A 25,069-nucleotide genomic window follows, 5' to 3' on the forward strand; every position below is an offset into this window, starting at 1 on the left:
AATTTACATACTTTTCACCTTTCAGTGTATACATTATATTCATCCTTGCTCTCATTTACAGTAAATCTGTCTTCACCTAAGAGGTGCAGTCACAAGTCAACATAGCACTACGGAATACGTCCGTCAGCTGCCATACTTCAACTAAGAAGGTATCACAGTGCGCAGAGGGAAAGACTGCGCCACGACAAGACCAAAGATCGTTTAACAGTAACGTAACTTGCTCTCTCTCTCCGACGTGCACATCGACAACATACAGAAACCCCAATGGCGTGACGACCTTACAACACCGTTCAACATGGGGCTCCGCAGGAGATAACCCCTTAAGGCCTGGCCAGACAGAACGCGGCCTGGCGTCCGGCCTGTGGCCTTGAACCGCAGCCGGCAGGCCGCACTGTTGAATCGCTCGTTATTGTATGGCGGCGGTCACACAGGGTGCGGCTCTGACGCACCGGCATGCCGCCTGCCGCACCGGCCGCCGCCGGGTTGTCACAGATTACAGATTCGCCGCAAGCCGGAGCGGCTGCTTGGCTCTGTTGGCGCACTCGACTGCTCTGTGGTCACACTGGATGCAGCGGCGCGAGGCGGTTTTTGTCTTGCAGCTCGTAGTGCACGCATCATTGACACAGAAAGACTTATAGAGGAGGTGAGAGAATACAACTTTTTGTATGATACACGCGATCCTGATTTGGAGGTAGAATACTTTTGCCTTCGATATACTGTTGATAGAAAGCTGAATTCTCAGAAATAGTGTTGTCACTGTGACGTCCATAACTTCCAATATCAACTACTGTAAACTCGGTAGTATGGATCAACGATCGCCAGGAGAACTAGCTAAAAGAATTGTTTGTAGCAGAAGAACTGGGATCCACTATCCTTCGGGCATTTTAACCTGATAGGCTTTCCGTGTATGCTTCCAAGGCAGCCCGCAAACCCCCAAAGTTCTACAAATCCTTCTTCAGATTTCTTCCACATCTCTGTTGTAGGACTAGGTAAATACTTGAGCTGTAGAACAGTCCATATTGCCTGGCACACTTGTTTCACAATATCTGAGACTGTTGAACGTCCTAACCGAAAAGAAAAAGCTATGGTCTGGTGACTGTCGCCTGTAGTCAAGTATCTCGAAAAGATTAAAATCAATTATGCCGATAGAAAGAATAGATAAGTTAACGACCACAGATATGTTTGTTTAAATTCAATGACAATGTTATGAATACAATGAAACAAAACAATCTATTAAGTACAAAGGTCTCTCTAGCGGGACATACGGAACTAGATCTTACTATCGTTTGCTGTATTCGTAAACACTGCAGATAAATTTATCACTCCACTCGTAACTACGTTGTGGGATAGCACTTTCTTTCGCCGAACCTTTCATATGATACAGCAAAACTGAAATGGAATAATTTATATGACTTCTATTTGAAGCACAAAGAGGCCACAAACGGTAAAACTTACCTCAAACAAATGGCTAGTCTGTGCCTTGTATCAATTGCCTTTCTCCAGATCCTTCTGCACTTCTGGGTGCTACCTTTTTATCAGGCGATGCATTTCCTCGAAACATTCTCGCGACATACGAAAATATTTCAAGAATCTACCTTCGTCAGACTCTAGATCAATACACAGACGATGGTATTCTCCTACGCTTTCTCTCTTGCTATTAATGTCGTGCACCCAACATCTTCTCTTCTTGGTGCCATTTCGTATCGCTAGTGCTAGCTACTCATTTCTGCAATTAAAAAAAAGAGAGAGAGAACTTGCACAAAGGTAATGTGTCCCGCGTGAAGATTCCAAATCGTCTAACGCGAGACAATCGCGCTACGCATGCAAGCTTAATAATGGGTTTCGGCCCCGCATCAAGAGTCGCTGCGGCCGGCCGGCCGGCCGTTGCCTGTGTGGCGTCCCTGGCCGCTGACGGGCCCGGCCTACCGCTGCGCCGTCCGTCGCAGCGGCAGGCCGGATTCTGTCTGGCCAGGCCTTTAGTGTTTTCAAGTTGGCACAATGGCAGCGTCTATTGCGGTTGGTGTGGGCACAGAAACATCGAGACTGGACCGCGAGTCAACGGAATCGCGTCTGCCGTTAGGATGGACCACGCTGCTTGCTGTAGAGGGTCGACGGCCGTGTCCGGTGCGGTTACGCCGCCATCCGGATCAGCAGCTGCTCGAAACGCCGGTCGGTGGGCGCAGTCAGTGTTCTGCTGTGGGCTTCCGTGGGACGTGTGGCGGTAGTCGAAGGCGCACCTCAGCATTGGTGAGGACCACCTGCATCCATTTTCGTTTTGTATCTCGCCTGACGGCAACGGCACCCTCTAGCAGAATAACTGTCTGTATCACGAGGCCAGAACTGTGCTGCTCCAGTTTGAGGAGCACGTTAGGGGACTCAGCTGGGCTCCAAATTTGTCAGATAGGAAGCCGGCACTATCGGGCGCCAGCTCCGCGACAGCAAACCACGGGCGCGTCGTTTGCGGTGGGAAGACGTCTGGTGCCGAACACCTCCGGAAACCTGCAGAGGAACTGTCGGACGCACATCACGCAGAAGCGCTGCTGCATTGCGAGCCAAACGTGGACCAATACCTCGCGCACGTAGCCTGAAACTACAGTTTCTCCCATCGTACAAAATCTTCAAACAGCTTATGTGAATGACCGCGGGTGACATCTTCGACAACCGCCGACATTTCGACGGCTGCAAATCCTGTAATTTTCAAGGCATAAATGCAGCGAAAAAGCGGTGGACAACAAGTTTAAAACCCAGCACATGCTGAAAGACAGACACACAAACACACACACACACACACACACAGAAACAAACAACAAACATTAGCACCACCGCACAAGCAAACAGGACCAACATCAGAAGTTATCGAGTGAATTTTAATTACCGTTGTTGTTTGACCAGAGCGAGAGGATTCCGAGCAGATTTCAATCGGAAGTCTCCATCTCTATTTATTTTCTCATTCGCTAATTTATTCTCAGCTGGTCCCTTAATAATACTATCCAAACAGCAGCAAATGTTATATACCAGAATCTTCGTGTTGTTACGTCCCGCCGGACGACCGATGCCGAGGCGATGTTCTGCTGCAGGAAGTTTCTTCGGCTGTTGTAAGCGCTTGTGACGCCTGGAACTTGGGCAGCAACAGCAGCAACAACAACAACAACATAAGCAGCAACAGCAACAGTTTGCGATTCGAGGTGAACTGCAAGAGCGACAGCAGCGCAAAAACGAAAGAACAGAGACTCAGCTGAGTGTAACGAGTGCGTCAAGCAGCGAGACAGGTGAGAATAATGAACCGACCAGAAGCGAATTCGTGACTTCGAACATATAGAACAGTACAAATAGAGAATTGAGCTAGATTAACGTAAGAAGAAAAGAGAAAAAGAAACGGTTGAGCAAGAGAAGAAAAGAAAGAAGCAAGACTAACCACGGGGTAAGACAGTGCATGACCTTCACGTGCAAGTGCGGAAAGAAACGTAAGGACTAATAAGGACGAACGATCAGTGTCTAGGCAAACTGGACCGACTCTAGGAACAAATATCCTGCCATGACTCACAAGGTAAATGCTGTCAAGCACAAGCAGAAAGAATAGGATAAGAGAATAGATGAAGTGGAAATACGAGTAGTTACACTAGAAGGCAGAATAGACCGAGTAGAAGGACATATACAACAGCAGTTATGTAAGGCTAAGGGCGATTTTCTTGTGGAAAAGAGGTTATTCAAGAAGAAATACGAAGTGGGTACGCCTCTTCAGCGGCACTGCCCTGGTTCTAATTGGTGAGACACAAGAAGTAAGGTTATCATCAGCATTTAGAGAGAAGCATGAAATCGTTAACGAGAGGCAGCGAAAAGAGTAAAACAGTTGACAGAACGCTACGACAGTATGAGAGAATGTGAGACGGGTGCCACAGATACGACCAGTAATGCGGAACGAAGCCACAACTGTGGGTCGCTCACGATTGACGATTATGACAGAGCCAATAGAGACCGTGAAAGTGTACAAAGAGTGATTTGAAATGAATCACGAGAAAGTAGAGAAACGCGAGGAGCGGAATCATTCAGGCAGACAGAAAGATATGGGCTCCATCAATTCGATTACAAGAACTACAGAGGGGTACGCAAGTACCATGTGCTGAAGGAGAACGTAAATTTTCTCCACAAGCAGGCTTACATTGAGCCCCCCCCTCCCCCCTCCGTCACTCCATCGCGGTCACTGATGTACAAACTGGAGTACGTGTGCAGTTTATTCGAAGGCGAACATGCGTTGAAGATGTGAACACCAGCAATGAAGTGCTCATTATATCGAGAGTTTAAAGAAACATTTTTGCCCATCTAGTTGTCAAAGGTAAAGCAAGTGCGAGTGAAGAATAAAATAACTGTCAGACATTATTCCGAAGGATCGTGACTCAGAAGTCCAGTAAAATTTTTCATAGAGATGTTGAAGAACAACCAATCCTTAGGTATAGCATACAGCGCAGAAAAAATGGTTGTGTTATCAAAAGTTACCTCGACAATACCAGCATACCTCGATCAGATACTGCAGTAACAATGTAGATGAGTTCAAGGACATACTGCAGCAAATCGAATTTGCACACCGTGGTGATCATAGAACTAATCAACCTGTAGCGCGAGTATCTAACTTCACCAGCCCACAAGAGGTCACACCACAACCAGAGAAATAGCAGGGAGCATTCCAGTAGTGGTAAACGTCTCTGACCGTATCACCCGAACCACGGAGAATGGACTAATACAAACGACTGAAGGAAGAACAGCCACAATGGCCACCAGAATAGCGGGAGTAGAGACTACAAGAAAGGGGAATCAGTGTCTACAACCATGACAAAATGTCGAGATTATTGAACTGTGTGGACCTGATCCACGAACAATTCTGACTGCAGGGTTATCATCAACACTGTAAGTAGGCTGTTAAGGTTTTTATGTTGGTAACGCCACGTCGCTCTCTGTATGAAAATCGCTGACTGCGCTGTGTCCAGTCTGTGGCTGGTTGGACTCATTGTTGGAATATTCGCTTGTGTAGTGTTGGGCAGTCGGATGTGAACAGCACGTAGCGCTGGGCAGTTGGAGGTGAGCCGTCACCAGTGGTGAATGTGGGGAGAGAGATGCCAGAGTTTTGAGATGTTAATATGAGCGGACGATCTGGACGTATGTCCGTCAGAAAAAGGAAATTAGTCAAAATGGATGTCAAGAATTTTTATATTATGACTTTTGAACACTATTAAGGTAAATACATTGTTTGTTCTCTATCAACATCTTTCATTTGCTAACTATGCCTGTCAGTAGTTAGTGCCTTCAGTTGTTTGAATCTTTTATTTAGCTGGCATTATTGGCGCTCCCTTCCCCCATGAACCATGGACCTTGCCGTTGGTGGGGAGGCTTGCGCGCCTCAACGATACAGATAGCCGTACTGTAGGTGCAACCACAACGGAGGGGTATCTGTTGAGAGGCCAGACAAACTTGTGGTTCCTGAAGAGGGGCAGCAGCCTTTTCAGTAGTTGCAAGGGCAACAGTCTGGATGATTGACTGATCTGGCCTTGTAACAATAACCAAAATAGCCTTGCTGTGCTGGTACTGCGAACGGCTGAAAGCAAGGGGAAACTACGGCCGTAATTTTTCCCGAGGGCATGCAGCTTTACTGTACGATTAAATGATGATGGCGTCCTCTTGGGTAAAATATTCTGGAGGTAAAATAGTCCCCCATTCGGATCTCCGGGCGGGGACTACACAAGAGGATGTCGTTATCAGGAGAAAGAAAACTGGCGTTCTACGGATCGGAGCATGGAATGTCAGATCACTTAATCGGACAGGTAGGTTAGAAAATTTAAAAAGGGAAATGGATAGGTTATACCATATGTCGACGCTTGCACTCATCCCCGATGAACCTGTGACGAAAAGAAAACATGTAATTAGTGCTCTCCACAACTTCATAATTCTGAAAATTTCATATGAAATTGTAAAGCATAAAATTAAATAAAATATCGACAGATTTCTTACCAAAAGAAAGCAGTATACACTCAGCTATCCATTGCACGTAGATATGTTTAATTTGAAGAATTGCTATGTGCACAGCACTAGCGATATTCTCGTAGAACATGTCCCCGTATTCACACGTCCCATACGAACCTGTGACGAAAGAAAAGAAATAGATTAGTACACTCGACCGCATCATCAGTCTGTAAATTACATCTGAATTCGTAAAGCATAATACAAAAGTATTCAATCATCGAGATATCACTTCCCAAAAACGAATATTCACGTTGCTGCCCGTTGCACGTATATACATTTGGAATGAAGAAATGCTATGTGCACAGCACTAGCCATCTTCTTGTACCATATGTCGACGTATGCACTCATCCCCGATGAACCTGTGACGAAAAGAAAACATGTAATTAGTGCTCTCCACAACTTCATAATTCTGAAAATTTCATATGAATTTGTAAAGCATAAAATTAAATAAAATATCGACAGATTTCTTACCAAAAGAAAGCAGTATACACTCAGCTATCCATTGCACGTAGATATGTTTAATTTGAAGAACTGCTATGTGCACAGCACTAGCGATATTCTCGTAGAACATGTCCCCGTATTCACACGTCCCATACGAACCTGTGACGAAAGAAAAGAAATAGATTAGTACACTCGACCTCATCATCAGTCTGTAAATTACATCTGAATTCGTAAAGCATAATACAAAAGTATCACTTCCCAAAAACGAATATTCACGTTGCTGCCCGTTGCACGTATATACATTTGGAATGAAGAAATGCTATGTGCACAGCACTAGCCATCTTCTTGTACCATATGTCGACGCATGCACTCATCCCCGATGAACCTGTGACGAAAAGAAAACATGTAATTAGTGCTCTCCACAACTTCATAATTCTGAAAATTTCATATGAATTTGTAAAGCTTAAAATTAAATAAAATATCGACAGATTTCTTACCAAAAGAAAGCAGTATACACTCAGCTATCCATTGCACGTAGATATGTTTAATTTGAAGAATTGCTATGTGCACAGCACTAGCGATATTCTCGTAGAACATGTCCCCGTATTCACACGTCCCATACGAACCTGTGACGAAAGAAAATAAATAGATTAGTACACTCGACCGCATCATCAGTCTGTAAATTACATCTGAATTCGTAAAGCATTATACAAAAGTATTCAATCATCGAGACATCACTTCCCAAAAACGAATATTCACGTTGCTGCCCGTTGCACGTAAATACATTTGGAGTGAAGAAATGCTATGTGCACAGCACTAGCCATCTTCTTGTACCATATGTCGACGCATGCACTCATCCCCGATGGACCTGTGACGAAAAGAAAACATATAATTAGTGCTCTCCACAACTTCATAATTCTGAAAATTTCATATGAATTTGTAAAGCATAAAATTAAATAAAATATCGACAGATTTCTTACCAAAAGAAAGCAGTATACACTCAGCTATCCATTGCACGTAGATATGTTTAATTTGAAGAATTGCTATGTGCACAGCACTAGCGATATTCTCGTAGAACATGTCCGCGTATTCACACGTCCCATACGAACCTGTGACGAAAGAAAAGAAATAGATTAGTACACTCGACCGCATCATCAGTCTGTAAATTACATCTGAATTCGTAAAGCATAATACAAAAGTATTCAATCATCGAGATATCACTTCCCAAAAACGAATATTCACGTTGCTACCCGTTGCACGTATATACATTTGGAGTGAAGAAATGCTATGTGCACAGCACTAGCCATCTTCTTGTACCATATGTCGCCGCATGCACTCATCCCCGATGAACCTGTGACGAAAAGAAAACATGTAATTAGTGCTCTCCACAACTTCATAATTCTGAAAATTTCATATGAATTTGTAAAGCATAAAATTAAATAAAATATCGACATATTTCTTACCAAAAGAAAGCAGTATACACTCAGCTATCCATTGCACGTAGATATGTTTAATTTGAAGAATTGCTATGTGCACAGCACTAGCGATATTCTCGTAGAACATGTCCCCGTATTCACACGTCCCATACGAACCTGTGACGAAAGAAAATAAATAGATTAGTACACTCGACCGCATCATCAGTCTGTAAATTACATCTGAATTCGTAAAGCATTATACAAAAGTATTCAATCATCGAGACATCACTTCCCAAAAACGAATATTCACGTTGCTGCCCGTTGCACGTAAATACATTTGGAGTGAAGAAATGCTATGTGCACAGCACTAGCCATCTTCTTGTACCATATGTCGACGCATGCACTCATCCCCGATGGACCTGTGACGAAAAGAAAACATATAATTAGTGCTCTCCACAACTTCATAATTCTGAAAATTTCATATGAATTTGTAAAGCATAAAATTAAATAAAATATCGACAGATTTCTTACCAAAAGAAAGCAGTATACACTCAGCTATCCATTGCACGTAGATATGTTTAATTTGAAGAATTGCTATGTGCACAGCACTAGCGATATTCTCGTAGAACATGTCCGCGTATTCACACGTCCCATACGAACCTGTGACGAAAGAAAAGAAATAGATTAGTACACTCGACCGCATCATCAGTCTGTAAATTACATCTGAATTCGTAAAGCATAATACAAAAGTATTCAATCATCGAGATATCACTTCCCAAAAACGAATATTCACGTTGCTACCCGTTGCACGTATATACATTTGGAGTGAAGAAATGCTATGTGCACAGCACTAGCCATCTTCTTGTACCATATGTCGCCGCATGCACTCATCCCCGATGAACCTGTGACGAAAAGAAAACATGTAATTAGTGCTCTCCACAACTTCATAATTCTGAAAATTTCATATGAATTTGTAAAGCATAAAATTAAATAAAATATCGACATATTTCTTACCAAAAGAAAGCAGTATACACTCAGCTATCCATTGCACGTAGATATGTTTAATTTGAAGAATTGCTATGTGCACAGCACTAGCGATATTCTCGTAGAACATGTCCCCGTATTCACACGTCCCATACGAACCTGTGACGAAAGAAAAGAAATAGATTAGTACACTCGACCGCATCATCAGTCTGTAAATTACATCTGAATTCGTAAAGCATAATACAAAAGTATTCAATCATCGAGATATCACTTCCCAAAAATGAATATTCACGTTGCTACCCGTTGCACGTATATACATTTGGAGTGAAGAAATGCTATGTGCACAGCACTAGCCATCTTCTTGTACCATATGTCGCCGCATGCACTCATCCCCGATGAACCTGTGACGAAAAAACAACATGTAATTAGTGCTCTCCACAACTTCATAATTCTGAAAATTTCATATGAATTTGTAAAGCATAAAATTAAATAAAATATCGACATATTTCTTACCAAAAGAAAGCAGTATACACTCAGCTATCCATTGCACGTAGATATGTTTAATTTGAAGAATTGCTATGTGCACAGCACTAGCGATATTCTCGTAGAACATGTCCCCGAATTCACACGTCCCATACGAACCTGTGACGAAAGAAAAGAAATAGATTAGTACACTCGACCGCATCATCAGTCTGTAAATTACATCTGAATTCGTAAAGCATAATACAAAAGTATTCAATCATCGAGAGATCACTTCCCAAAAACGAATATTCACGTTGCTGCCCGTTGCACGTAAATACATTTGGAGTGAAGAAATGCTATGTGCACAGCACTAGCCATCTTCTTGTACCATATGACGACGCATGCACTCATCCCCGATGAACCTGTGACGAAAAGAAAACATATAATTAGTGCTCTCCACAACTTCATAATCCTGAAAATTTCATATGAATTTGTAAAGCATAAAATTAAATAAAATATCGACAGATTTCTTACCAAAAGAAAGCAGTATACACTCAGCTATCCATTGCACGTAGATATGTTTAATTTGAAGAATTGCTATGTGCACAGCACTAGCGATATTCTCGTAGAACATGTCCGCGTATTCACACGTCCCATACGAACCTGTGACGAAAGAAAAGAAATAGATTAGTACACTCGACCGCATCATCAGTCTGTAAATTACATCTGAATTCGTAAAGCATAATACAAAAGTATCACTTCCCAAAAACGAATATTCACGTTGCTGCCCGTTGCACGTATATACATTTGGAGTGAAGAAATGCTATGTGCACAGCACTAGCCATCTTCTTGTACCATATGTCGCCGCATGCACTCATCCCCGATGAACCTGTGACGAAAAGAAAACATGTAATTAGTGCTCTCCACAACTTCATAATTCTGAAAATTTCATATGAATTTGTAAAGCTTAAAATTAAATAAAATATCGACAGATTTCTTACCAAAAGAAAGCAGTATACACTCAGCTATCCATTGCACGTAGATATGTTTAATTTGAAGAATTGCTATGTGCACAGCACTAGCGATATTCTCGTAGAACATGTCCCCGAATTCACACGTCCCATACGAACCTGTGACGAAAGAAAAGAAATAGATTAGTACACTCGACCGCATCATCAGTCTGTAAATTACATCTGAATTCGTAAAGCATAATACAAAAGTATTCAATCATCGAGATATCACTTCCCAAAAACGAATATTCACGTTGCTACCCGTTGCACGTATATACATTTGGAGTGAAGAAATGCTATGTGCACAGCACTAGCCATCTTCTCGTACCATATGTCGACGCATGCACTCATCCCCGATGAACCTGTGACGAAAAGAAAACATGTAATTAGTGCTCTCCACAACTTCATAATTCTGAAAATTTCATATGAATTTGTAAAGCTTAAAATTAAATAAAATATCGACAGATTTCTTACCAAAAGAAAGCAGTATACACTCAGCTATCCATTGCACGTAGATATGTTTAATTTGAAGAATTGCTATCTGCACAGCACTAGCGATATTCTCGTAGAACATGTCCCCGTATTCACACGTCCCATACGAACCTGTTACGAAAGAAAAGAAATAAATTAGTACACTCGACCGCATCATCAGTCTGTAAATTACATCTGAATTCGTAAAGCATAATACAAAAGTATTCAATCATCGAGATATCACTTCCCAAAAACGAATATTCACGTTGCTGCCCGTTGCACGTAAATACATTTGGAGTGAAGAAATGCTATGTGCACAGCACTAGCCATCTTCTTGTACCATATGTCGACGCATGCACTCATCCCCGATGGACCTGTGACGAAAAGAAAACATATATTTAGTGCTCTCCACAACTTCCTAATTCTGAAAATTTCATATGAATTTGTAAAGCATAAAATTAAATAAAATATCGACAGATTTCTTACCAAAAGAAAGCAGTATACACTCAGCTATCCATTGCACGTAGATATGTTTAATTTGAAGAATTGCTATGTGCACAGCACTAGCGATATTCTCGTAGAACATGTCCCCGTATTCACACGTCCCATACCAACCTGTGACGAAAGAAAAGAAAGAGATTAGTACACTCGACCGCATCATCAGTCTGTAAATTACATCTGAATTCGTAAAGCATAATACAAAAGTATTCAATCATCGAGATATCACTTCCCAAAAACGAATATTCACGTTGCTACCCGTTGCGCGTATATACATTTGGAGTGAAGAAATGCTATGTGCACAGCACTAGCCATCTTCTTGTACCATATGTCGACGCATGCACTCATCCCCGATGAACCTGTGACGAAAAGAAAACATGTAATTAGTGCTCTCCACAACTTCATAATTCTGAAAATTTCATATGAATTTGTAAAGCTTAAAATTAAATAAAATATCGACAGATTTCTTAACAAAAGAAAGCAGTATACACTCAGCTATCCATTGCACGTAGATATGTTTAATTTGAAGAATTGCTATATGCACAGCACTAGCGATATTCTCGTAGAACATGTCCGCGTATTCACACGTCCCATACGAACCTGTGACGAAAGAAAAGAAATAGATTAGTACACTCGACCGCATCATCAGTCTGTAAATTACATCTGAATTCGCAAAGCATAATACAAAAGTATTCAATCATCGAGATATCACTTCCCAAAAACGAATATTCACGTTGCTACCCGTTGCACGTATATACATTTGGAGTGAAGAAATGCTATGTGCACAGCACTAGCCATCTTCTTGTACCATATGTCGCCGCATGCACTCATCCTCGATGAACCTGTGACGAAAAGAAAACATGTAATTAGTGCTCTCCACAACTTCATAATTCTGAAAATTTCATATGAATTTGTAAAGCTTAAAATTAAATAAAATATCGACAGATTTCTTACCAAAAGAAAGCAGTATACACTCAGCTATCCATTGCACGTAGATATGTTTAAATTGAAGAATTGCTATGTGCACAGCACTAGCGATATTCTCGTAGAACATGTCCCCGAATTCACACGTCCCATACGAACCTGTGACGAAAGAAAAGAAATAGATTAGTACACTCGACCTCATCATCAGTCTGTAAATTACATCTGAATTCGTAAAGCATAATACAAAAGTATTCAATCATCGAGATATCACTTCCCAAAAACGAATATTCACGTTGCTACCCGTTGCACGTATATACATTTGGAGTGAAGAAATGCTATGTGCACAGCACTAGCCATCTTCTTGTACCATATGTCGACGCATGCACTCATCCCCGATGAACCTGTGACGAAAAGAAAACATGTAATTAGTGCTCTCCACAACTTCATAATTCTGAAAATTTCATATGAATTTGTAAAGCTTAAAATAAAATAAAATATCGACAGATTTCTTACCAAAAGAAAGCAGTATACACTCAGCTATCCATTGCACGTAGATATGTTTAATTTGAAGAATTGCTATGTGCACAGCACTAGCGATATTCTCGTAGAACATGTCCCCGTATTCACACGTCCCATACGAACCTGTTACGAAAGAAAAGAAATAAATTAGTACACTCGACCGCATCATCAGTCTGTAAATTACATCTGAATTCGTAAAGCATAATACAAAAGTATTCAATCATCGAGATATCACTTCCCAAAAACGAATATTCACGTTGCTGCCCGTTGCACGTAAATACATTTGGAGTGAAGAAATGCTATGTGCACAGCACTAGCCATCTTCTTGTACCATATGTCGACGCATGCACTCATCCCCGATGGACCTGTGACGAAAAGAAAACATATATTTAGTGCTCTCCACAACATCATAATTCTGAAAATTTCATATGAATTTGTAAAGCATAAAATTAAATAAAATATCGACAGATTTCTTACCAAAAGAAAGCAGTATACACTCAGCTATCCATTGCACGTAGATATGTTTAATTTGAAGAATTGCTATGTGCACAGCACTAGCGATATTCTCGTAGAACATGTCCCCGTATTCACACGTCCCATACCAACCTGTGACGAAAGAAAAGAAAGAGATTAGTACACTCGACCGCATCATCAGTCTGTAAATTACATCTGAATTCGTAAAGCATAATACAAAAGTATTCAATCATCGAGATATCACTTCCCAAAAACGAATATTCACGTTGCTGCCCGTTGCGCGTATATACATTTGGAGTGAAGAAATGCTATGTGCACAGCACTAGCCATCTTCTTGTACCATATGTCGACGCATGCACTCATCCCCGATGAACCTGTGACGAAAAGAAAACATGTAATTAGTGCTCTCCACAACTTCATAATTCTGAAAATTTCATATGAATTTGTAAAGCTTAAAATTAAATAAAATATCGACAGATTTCTTAACAAAAGAAAGCAGTATACACTCAGCTATCCATTGCACGTAGATATGTTTAATTTGAAGAATTGCTATATGCACAGCACTAGCGATATTCTCGTAGAACATGTCCGCGTATTCACACGTCCCATACGAACCTGTGACGAAAGAAAAGAAATAGATTAGTACACTCGACCGCATCATCAGTCTGTAAATTACATCTGAATTCGCAAAGCATAATACAAAAGTATTCAATCATCGAGATATCACTTCCCAAAAACGAATATTCACGTTGCTACCCGTTGCACGTATATACATTTGGAGTGAAGAAATGCTATGTGCACAGCACTAGCCATCTTCTTGTACCATATGTCGCCGCATGCACTCATCCCCGATGAACCTGTGACGAAAAGAAAACATGTAATTAGTGCTCTCCACAACTTCATATTTCTGAAAATTTCATATGAATTTGTAAAGCATAAAATTAAATAAAATATCGACATATTTCTTACCAAAAGAAAGCAGTATACACTCAGCTATCCATTGCACGTAGATATGTTTAATTTGAAGAATTGCTATGTGCACAGCACTAGCGATATTCTCGTAGAACATGTTCCCGTATTCACACGTCCCATACGAACCTGTGACGAAAGAAAAGAAATAGATTAGTACACTCGACCGCATCATCAGTCTGTAAATTACATCTGAATTCGTAAAGCATAATACAAAAGTATTCAATCATCGAGATATCACTTCCCAAAAACGAATATTCACGTTGCTACCCGTTGCACGTATATACATTTGGAGTGAAGAAATGCTATGTGCACAGCACTAGCCATCTTCTTGTACCATATGTCGACGCATGCTCTCATCCCCGATGAACCTGTGACGAAAAAAAAACATGTAATTAGTGCTCTCCACAACTTCATAATTCTGAAAATTTCATATGAATTTGTAAAGCATAAAATTAAATAAAATATCGACAGATTTCTTACCAAAAGAAAGCAGTATACACTCAGCTATCCATTGCACGTAGATATGTTTAATTTGAAGAATTGCTATGTGCACAGCACTAGCGATATTCTCGTAGAACATGTCCCCGAATTCACACGTCCCATACGAACCTGTTACGAAAGGAAAGAAATAGATTAGTACACTCGACCGCATCATCAGTCTGTAAATTACATCTGAATTCGTAAAGCATAATACAAAAGTATTCAATCATCGAGATATCACTTCCCAAAAACGAATATTCACGTTGCTGCCCGTTGCACGTAAATACATTTGGAGTGAAGAAATGCTATGTGCACAGCACTAGCCATCTTCTTGTACCATATGTCGACGCATGCACTCATCCCCGATGAACCTGTGACGAAAAGAAAACATATAATTAGTGCTCTCCACAACTTCATAATTCTGAAAATTTCATATGAATTTGTAAAGCATAAAATTAAATAAAATATCGACAGATTTCTTACCAAAAGAAAGCAGTATACACTCAGCTATCCATTGCACGTAGATATGTTTAATTTGAAGAATTGCTATGTGCACAGCACTAGCGATATTCTCGTAGAACATGTCCGCGTATTCACACGTCCCATACGAACCTGTGACGAAAGAAAAGAAATAGATTAGTACACTCGACCGCATCATCAGTCTGTAAATTACATCTGAATTCGTAAAGCATAATACAAAAGTATTCAATCATCGAGATATCACTTCCCAAAAACGAATATTCACGTTGCTACCCGTTGCACGTATATACATTTGGAGTGAAGAAATGCTATGTGCACAGCACTAGCCATCTTCTTGTACCATATGTCGCCGCATGCACTCATCCCCGATGAACCTGTGACGAAAAGAAAACATGTAATTAGTGCTCTCCACAACTTCCTAATTCTGAAAATTTCATATGAATTTGTAAAGCATAAAATTAAATAAAATATCGACAGATTTCTTACCAAAAGAAAGCAGTATACACTCAGCTATCCATTGCACGTAGATATGTTTAATTTGAAGAATTGCTATGTGCACAGCACTAGCGATATTCTCGTAGAACATGTCCCCGTATTCACACGTCCCATACGAACCTGTGACGAAAGAAAAGAAATAGATTAGTACACTCGACCGCATCATCAGTCTGTAAATTACATCTGAATTCGTAAAGCATAATACAAAAGTATTCAATCATCGAGATATCACTTCCCAAAAACGAATATTCACGTTGCTGCCCGTTGCACGTATATACATTTGGAGTGAAGAAATGCTATGTGCACAGCACTAGCCATCTTCTTGTACCATATGTCGCCGCATGCACTCATCCCCGATGAACCTGTGACGAAAAAAAAACATGTAATTAGTGCTCTCCACAACTTCATAATTCTGAAAATTTCATATGAATTTGTAAAGCATAAAATTAAATAAAATATCGACAGATTTCTTACCAAAAGAAAGCAGTATACACTCAGCTATCCATTGCACGTAGATATGTTTAATTTGAAGAATTGCTATGTGCACAGCACTAGCGATATTCTCGTAGAACATGTCCCCGAATTCACACGTCCCATACGAACCTGTGACGAAAGAAAAGAAATAGATTAGTACACTCGACCGCATCATCAGTCTGTAAATTACATCTGAATTCGTAAAGCATAATACAAAAGTATTCAATCATCGAGAGATCACTTCCCAAAAACGAATATTCACGTTGCTGCCCGTTGCACGTAAATACATTTGGAGTGAAGAAATGCTATGTGCACAGCACTAGCCATCTTCTTGTACCATATGTCGACGCATGCACTCATCCCCGATGAACCTGTGACGAAAAGAAAACATATAATTAGTGCTCTCCACAACTTCATAATCCTGAAAATTTCATATGAATTTGTAAAGCATAAAATTAAATAAAATATCGACAGATTTCTTACCAAAAGAAAGCAGTATACACTCAGCTATCCATTGCACGTAGATATGTTTAATTTGAAGAATTGCTATGTGCACAGCACTAGCGATATTCTCGTAGAACTTGTCCCCGTATTCACACGTCCCATACGAACCTGTGACGAAAGAAAAGAAATAGATTAGTACACTCGACCGCATCATCAGTCTGTAAATTACATCTGAATTCGTAAAGCATAATACAAAAGTATTCAATCATCGAGATATCACTTCCCAAAAACGAATATTCACGTTGCTACCCGTTGCACGTATATACATTTGGAGTGAAGAAATGCTATGTGCACAGCACTAGCCATCTTCTTGTACCATATGTCGCCGCATGCACTCATCCCCGATGAACCTGTGACGAAAAGAAAACATGTAATTAGTGCTCTCCACAACTTCATAATTCTGAAAATTTCATATGAATTTGTAAAGCATAAAATTAAATAAAATATCGACAGATTTCTTACCAAAAGAAAGCAGTATACACTCAGCTATCCATTGCACGTAGATATGTTTAATTTGAAGAATTGCTATGTGCACAGCACTAGCGATATTCTCGTAGAACATGTCCCCGTATTCACACGTCCCATACGAACCTGTGACGAAAGAAAAGAAATAGATTAGTACACTCGACCGCATCATCAGTCTGTAAATTACATCTGAATTCGTAAAGCATAATACAAAAGTATTCAATCATCGAGATATCACATCCCAAAAACGAATATTCACGTTGCTGCCCGTTGCACGTAAATACATTTGGAGTGAAGAAATGCTATGTGCACAGCACTAGCCATCTTCTTGTACCATATGTCGACGCATGCACTCATCCCCGATGAACCTGTGACGAAAAGAAAACATGTAATTAGTGCTCTCCACAACTTCATAATTCTGAAAATTTCATATGAATTTGTAAAGCTTAAAATTAAATAAAATATCGACAGATATCTTACCAAAAGAAAGCAGTATACACTCAGCTATCAATTGCACGTAGATATGTTTAATTTGAAGAATTGCTATGTGCACAGCACTAGCGATATTCTCGTAGAACATGTCCCCGTATTCACACGTCCCATACGAACCTGTTACGAAAGAAAAGAAATAAATTAGTACACTCGACCGCATCATCAGTCTGTAAATTACATCTGAATTCGTAAAGCATAATACAAAAGTATTCAATCATCGAGATATCACTTCCCAAAAACGAATATTCACGTTGCTGCCCGTTGCACGTAAATACATTTGGAGTGAAGAAATGCTATGTGCACAGCACTAGCCATCTTCTTGTACCATATGTCGACGCATGCACTCATCCCCGATGAACCTGTGACGAAAAGAAAACATATATTTAGTGCTCTCCACAACTTCCTAATTCTGAAAATTTCATATGAATTTGTAAAGCATAAAATTAAATAAAATATCGACAGATTTCTTACCAAAAGAAAGCAGTATACACTCAGCTATCCATTGCACGTAGATATGTTTAATTTGAAGAATTGCTATGTGCACAGCACTAGCGATATTCTCGTAGAACATGTCCCCGTTTTCACACGTCCCATACCAACCTGTGACGAAAGAAAAGAAAGAGATTAGTACACTCGACCGCATCATCAGTCTGTAAATTACATCTGAATTCGTAAAGCATAATACAAAAGTATTCAATCATCGAGATATCACTTCCCAAAAACGAATATTCACGTTGCTGCCCGTTGCGCGTATATACATTTGGAGTGAAGAAATGCTATGTGCACAGCACTAGCCATCTTCTTGTACCATATGTCGACGCATGCACTCATCCCCGATGAACCTGTGACGAAAAGAAAACATGTAATTAGTGCTCTCCACAACTTCATAATTCTGAAAATTTCATATGAATTTGTAAAGCTTAAAATAAAATAAAATATCGACAGATTTCTTAACAAAAGAAAGCAGTATACACTCAGCTATCCATTGCACGTAGATATGTTTAATTTGAAGAATTGCTATGTGCACAGCACTAGCGATATTCTCGTAGAACATGTCCGCGTATTCACACGTCCCATACGAACCTGTGACGAAAGAAAAGAAATAGATTAGTACACTCGACCGCATCATCAGTCTGTAAATTACATCTGAATTCGCAAAGCATAATACAAAAGTATTCAATCATCGAGATATCACTTCCCAAAAACGAATATTCACGTTGCTAACCGTTGCACGTATATACATTTGGAGTGAAGAAATGCTATGTGCACAGCACTAGCCATCTTCTTGTACCATATGTCGACGCATGCACTCATCCCCGATGAACCTGTGACGAAAAGAAAACATGTAATTAGTGCTCTCCACAACTTCATATTTCTGAAAATTTCATATGAATTTGTAAAGCATAAAATTAAATAAAATATCGACAGATTTCTTACCAAAAGAAAGCAGTATACACTCAGCTATCCATTGCACGTAGATATGTTTAATTTGAAGAATTGCTATGTGCACAGCACTAGCGATATTCTCGTAGAACATGTCCCCGTATTCACACGTCCCATACGAACCTGTGACGAAAGAAAAGAAATAGATTAGTACACTCGACCGCATCATCAGTCTGTAAATTACATCTGAATTCGTAAAGCATAATACAAAAGTATTCAATCATCGAGATATCACTTCCCAAAAACGAATATTCACGTTGCTACCCATTGCACGTATATACATTTGGAGTGAAGAAATGCTATGTGCACAGCACTAGCCATCTTCTTGTACCATATGTCGACGCATGCACTCATCCCCGATGAACCTGTGACGAAAAAAAAACATGTAATTAGTGCTCTCCACAACTTCATAATTCTGAAAATTTCATATGAATTTGTAAAGCATAAAATTAAATAAAATATCGACCGATTTCTTACCAAAAGAAAGCAGTATACACTCAGCTATCCATTGCACGTAGATATGTTTAATTTGAAGAATTGCTATGTGCACAGCACTAGCGATATTCTCGTAGAACATGTCCCCGAATTCACACGTCCCATACGAACCTGTTACGAAAGAAAAGAAATAGATTAGTACACTCGACCGCATCATCAGTCTGTAAATTACATCTGAATTCGTAAAGCATAATACAAAAGTATTCAATCATCGAGATATCACTTCCCAAAAACGAATATTCACGTTGCTGCCCGTTGCACGTAAATACATTTGGAGTGAAGAAATGCTATGTGCACAGCACTAGCCATCTTCTTGTACCATATGTCGACGCATGCACTCATCCCCGATGAACCTGTGACGAAAAGAAAACATGTAATTAGTGCTCTCCACAACTTCATAATTCTGAAAATTTCATATGAATTTGTAAAGCATAAAATTAAATAAAATGTCGACAGATTTCTTACCAAAAGAAAGCAGTATACACTCAGCTATCCATTGCACGTAGATATGTTTAATTTGAAGAATTGCTATGTGCACAGCACTAGCGATATTCTCGTAGAACATGTCCGCGTATTCACACGTCCCATACGAACCTGTGACGAAAGAAAAGAAATAGATTAGTACACTCGACCGCATCATCAGTCTGTAAATTACATCTGAATTCGTAAAGCATAATACAAAAGTATTCAATCATCGAGATATCACTTCCCAAAAACGAATATTCACGTTGCTACCCGTTGCACGTATATACATTTGGAGTGAAGAAATGCTATGTGCACAGCACTAGCCATCTTCTTGTACCATATGTCGCCGCATGCACTCATCCCCGATGAACCTGTGACGAAAAGAAAACATGTAATTAGTGCTCTCCACAACTTCATAATTCTGAAAATTTCATATGAATTTGTAAAGCATAAAATTAAATAAAATATTGACATATTTCTTACCAAAAGAAAGCAGTATACACTCAGCTATCCATTGCACGTAGATATGTTTAATTTGAAGAATTGCTATGTGCACAGCACTAGCGATATTCTCGTAGAACATGTCCCCGTATTCACACGTGCCATACGAACCTGTGACGAAAGAAAAGAAATAGATTAGTACACACGACCGCATCATCAGTCTGTAAATTACATCTGAATTCGTAAAGCATAATACAAAAGTATTCAATCATCGAGATATCACATCCCAAAAACGAATATTCACGTTGCTGCCCGTTGCACGTAAATACATTTGGAGTGAAGAAATGCTATGTGCACAGCACTAGCCATCTTCTTGTACCATATGTCGACGCATGCACTCATCCCCGATGAACCTGTGACGAAAAGAAAACATGTAATTAGTGCTCTCCACAACTTCATAAATCTGAAAATTTCATATGAATTTGTAAAGCATAAAATTAAATAAAATATCGACAGATTTCTTACCAAAAGAAAGCAGTATACACTCAGCTATCCATTGCACGTAGATATGTTTAATTTGAAGAATTGCTATGTGCACAGCACTAGCGATATTCTCGTAGAACATGTCCCCGAATTCACACGTCCCATACGAACCTGTTACGAAAGAAAAGAAATAGATTAGTACACTCGACCGCATCATCAGTCTGCAAATTACATCTGAATTCGTAAAGCATAATACAAAAGTATTCAATCACTGAGTTTTCACTTCCAAAAAACGAATATTCTCGTTGCTGCCCGTTGCACGTAAATACATTTGGAGTGAAGAAATGCTATATGCACAGCACTAGCCATCTTCTTGTACCATATGTCGACGCATGCACTCATCCCCGATGAACCTGTGACGAAAAAAAAACATGTAATTAGTGCTCTCCACAACTTCATAATTCTGAAAATTTCATATGAATTTGTAAAGCATAAAATTAAATAAAATATCGACAGATTTCTTACCAAAAGAAAGCAGTATACACTCAGCTATCCATTGCACGTAGATATGTTTAATTTGAAGAATTGCTATGTGCACAGCACTAGCGACATTCTCGTAGAACATGTCCCCGAATTCACACGTCCCATACGAACCTGTTACGAAAGAAAAGAAATAGATTAGTACACTCGACCGCATCATCAGTCTGTAAATTACATCTGAATTCGTAAAGCATAATACAAAAGTATTCAATCATCGAGATATCACTTCCCAAAAACGAATATTCACGTTGCTGCCCGTTGCACGTAAATACATTTGGAGTGAAGAAATGCTATGTGCACAGCACTAGCCATCTTCTTGTACCATATGTCGACGCATGCACTCATCCCCGATGAACCTGTGACGAAAAGAAAACATATAATTAGTGCTCTCCACAACTTCATAATTCTGAAAATTTCATATGAATTTGTAAAGCATAAAATTAAATAAAATATCGACAGATTTCTTACCAAAAGAAAGCAGTATACACTCAGCTATCCATTGCACGTAGATATGTTTAATTTGAAGAATTGCTATGTGCACAGCACTAGCGATATTCTCGTAGAACATGTCCCCGTATTCACACGTCCCATACGAACCTGTGACGAAAGAAAAGAAATAGATTAGTACACTCGACCGCATCATCAGTCTGTAAATTACATCTGAATTCGTAAAGCATAATACAAAAGTATTCAATCATCGAGATATCACTTCCCAAAAACGAATATTCACGTAGCTGCCCGTTGCACGTAAATACATTTGGAGTGAAGAAATGCTATGTGCACAGCACTAGCCATCTTCTTGTACCATATGTCGACGCATGCACTCATCCCCGATGAACCTGTGACGAAAAGAAAACATGTAATTAGTGCTCTCCACAACTTCATAATACTGAAAATTTCATATGAATTTGTAAAGCATAAAATTAAATAAAATATCGACAGATTTCTTACCACAAGAAAGCAGTATACACTCAGCTATCCATTGCACGTAGATATGTTTAATTTGAAGAATTGCTATGTGCACAGCACTAGCGATATTCTCGTAGAACATGTCCCCGTATTCACACGTCCCATACGAACCTGTTACGAAAGAAAAGAAATAAATTAGTACACTCGACCGCATCATCAGTCTGTAAATTACATCTGAATTCGTAAAGCATAATACAAAAGTATTCAATCATCGAGATATCACTTCCCAAAAACGAATATTCACGTTGCTGCCCATTGCACGTAAATACATTTGGAGTGAAGAAATGCTATGTGCACAGCACTAGCCATCTTCTTTTACCATATGTCGACGCATGCACTCATTCCCGATGAACCTGTGACGAAAAGAAAACATATATTTAGTGCTCTCCACAACTTCATAATTCTGAAAATTTCATATGAATTTGTAAAGCATAAAATTAAATAAAATATCGACAGATTTCTTACCAAAAGAAAGCAGTATACACTCAGCTATCCATTGCACGTAGATATGTTTAATTTGAAGAATTGCTATGTGCACAGCACTAGCGATATTCTCGTAGAACATGTCCCCGTATTCTCACGTCCCATACCAACCTGTGACGAAAGAAAAGAAAGAGATTAGTACACTCGACCGCATCATCAGTCTGTAAATTACATCTAAATTCGTAAAGCATAATACAAAAGTATTCAATCATCGAGATATCACTTCCCAAAAACGAATATTCACGTTGCTGCCCGTTGCACGTAAATACATTTGGAGTGAAGAAATTTTATGTGCACAGCACTAGCCATCTTCTTTTACCATATCTCGACGCATGCACTCATCCCCGATGAACCTGTGACGAAAAGAAAACATATATTTAGTGCTCTCCACAACTTCATAATTCTGAAAATTTCATATGAATTTGTAAAGCATAAAATTAAATAAAATATCGACAGATTTCTTACCAAAAGAAAGCAGTATACACTCAGCTATCCATTGCACGTAGATATGTTTAATTTGAAGAATTGCTATGTGCACAGCACTAGCGATATTCTCGTAGAACATGTCCCCGTATTCACACGTTCCATACCAACCTGTGACGAAAGAAAAGAAAGAGATTAGTACACTCGACCGCATCATCAGTCTGTAAATTACATCTGAATTCGTAAAGCATAATACATAAGTATTCAATCATCGAGATATCACTTCCCAAAAACGAATATTCACGTTGCTGCCCGTTGCGCGTATATACATTTGGAGTGAAGAAATGCTATGTGCACAGCACTAGCCATCTTCTTGTACCATATGTCGACGCATGCACTCATCCCCGATGAACCTGTGACGAAAAGAAAACATGTAATTAGTGCTCTCCACAACTTCATAATTCTGAAAATTTCATATGAATTAGTAAAGCATAAAATTAAATTAAATATCGACAGATTTCTTACCAAAAGAAAGCAGTATACACTCAGTTATCCATTGCACGTAGATATGTTTAATTTGAAGAATTGCTATGTGCACAGCACTAGCGATATTCTCGTAGAACATGTCCGCGTATTCACACGTCCCATACGAACCTGTGACGAAAGAAAAGAAATAGATTAGTACACTCGACCGCAACATCAGTCTGTAAATTACATCTGAATTCGCAAAGCATAATACAAAAGTATTCAATCATCGAGATATCACTTCCCAAAAACGAATATTCACGTTGCTACCCGTTGCACGTATATACATTTGGAGTGAAGAAATGCTATGTGCACAGCACTAGCCATCTTCTTGTACCATATGTCGACGCAAGCACTCATCCCCGATGAACCTGTGACGAAAAGAAAACATGTAATTAGTGCTCTCCACAACTTCATAATTCTGAAAATTTCATATGAATTTGTAAAGCATAAAATTAAATAAAATATCGACATATTTCTTACCAAAAGAAAGCAGTATACACTCAGCTATCCATTGCACGTAGATATGTTTAATTTGAAGAATTGCTATGTGCACAGCACTAGCGATATTCTCGTAGAACATGTCCCCGTATTCACACGTCCCATACGAACCTGTGACGAAAGAAAAGAAATAGATTAGTACACTCGACCGCATCATCAGTCTGTAAATTACATCTGAATTCGTAAAGCATAATACAAAAGTATTCAATCATCGAGATGTCACTTCCCAAAAACGAATATTCACGTTGCTGCCCGTTGCACGTATATACATTTGGAGTGAAGAAATGCTATGTGCACAGCACTAGCCATCTTCTTGTACCATATGTCGATGCATGCACTCATCCCCGATGAACCTGTGACGAAAAGAAAACATGTAATTAGTGCTCTCCACAACTTCATAATTCTGAAAATTTCATATGAATTTGTAAAGCTTAAAATTAAATAAAATATCGACAGATTTCTTACCAAAAAAAGCAGTAACACTCAGCTATCCATTGCACGTAGATATGTTTAATTTGAAGAATTGCTATGTGCACAGCACTAGCGATATTCTCGTAGATCATGTCCCCGTATTCACACGTCCCATACGAACCTGTTACGAAAGAAAAGAAATAAATTAGTACACTCGACCGCATCATCAGTCTGTAAATTACATCTAAATTCGTAAAGCATAATACAAAAGTATCCAATCATCGAGATATCACTTCCCAAAAACGAATATTCACGTTG

The sequence above is a fragment of the Schistocerca nitens genome, chromosome 5 (assembly GCF_023898315.1).
Source record: "Schistocerca nitens isolate TAMUIC-IGC-003100 chromosome 5, iqSchNite1.1, whole genome shotgun sequence".
In the NCBI taxonomy this organism is placed as follows: Eukaryota; Metazoa; Arthropoda; class Insecta; order Orthoptera; family Acrididae; genus Schistocerca; species Schistocerca nitens.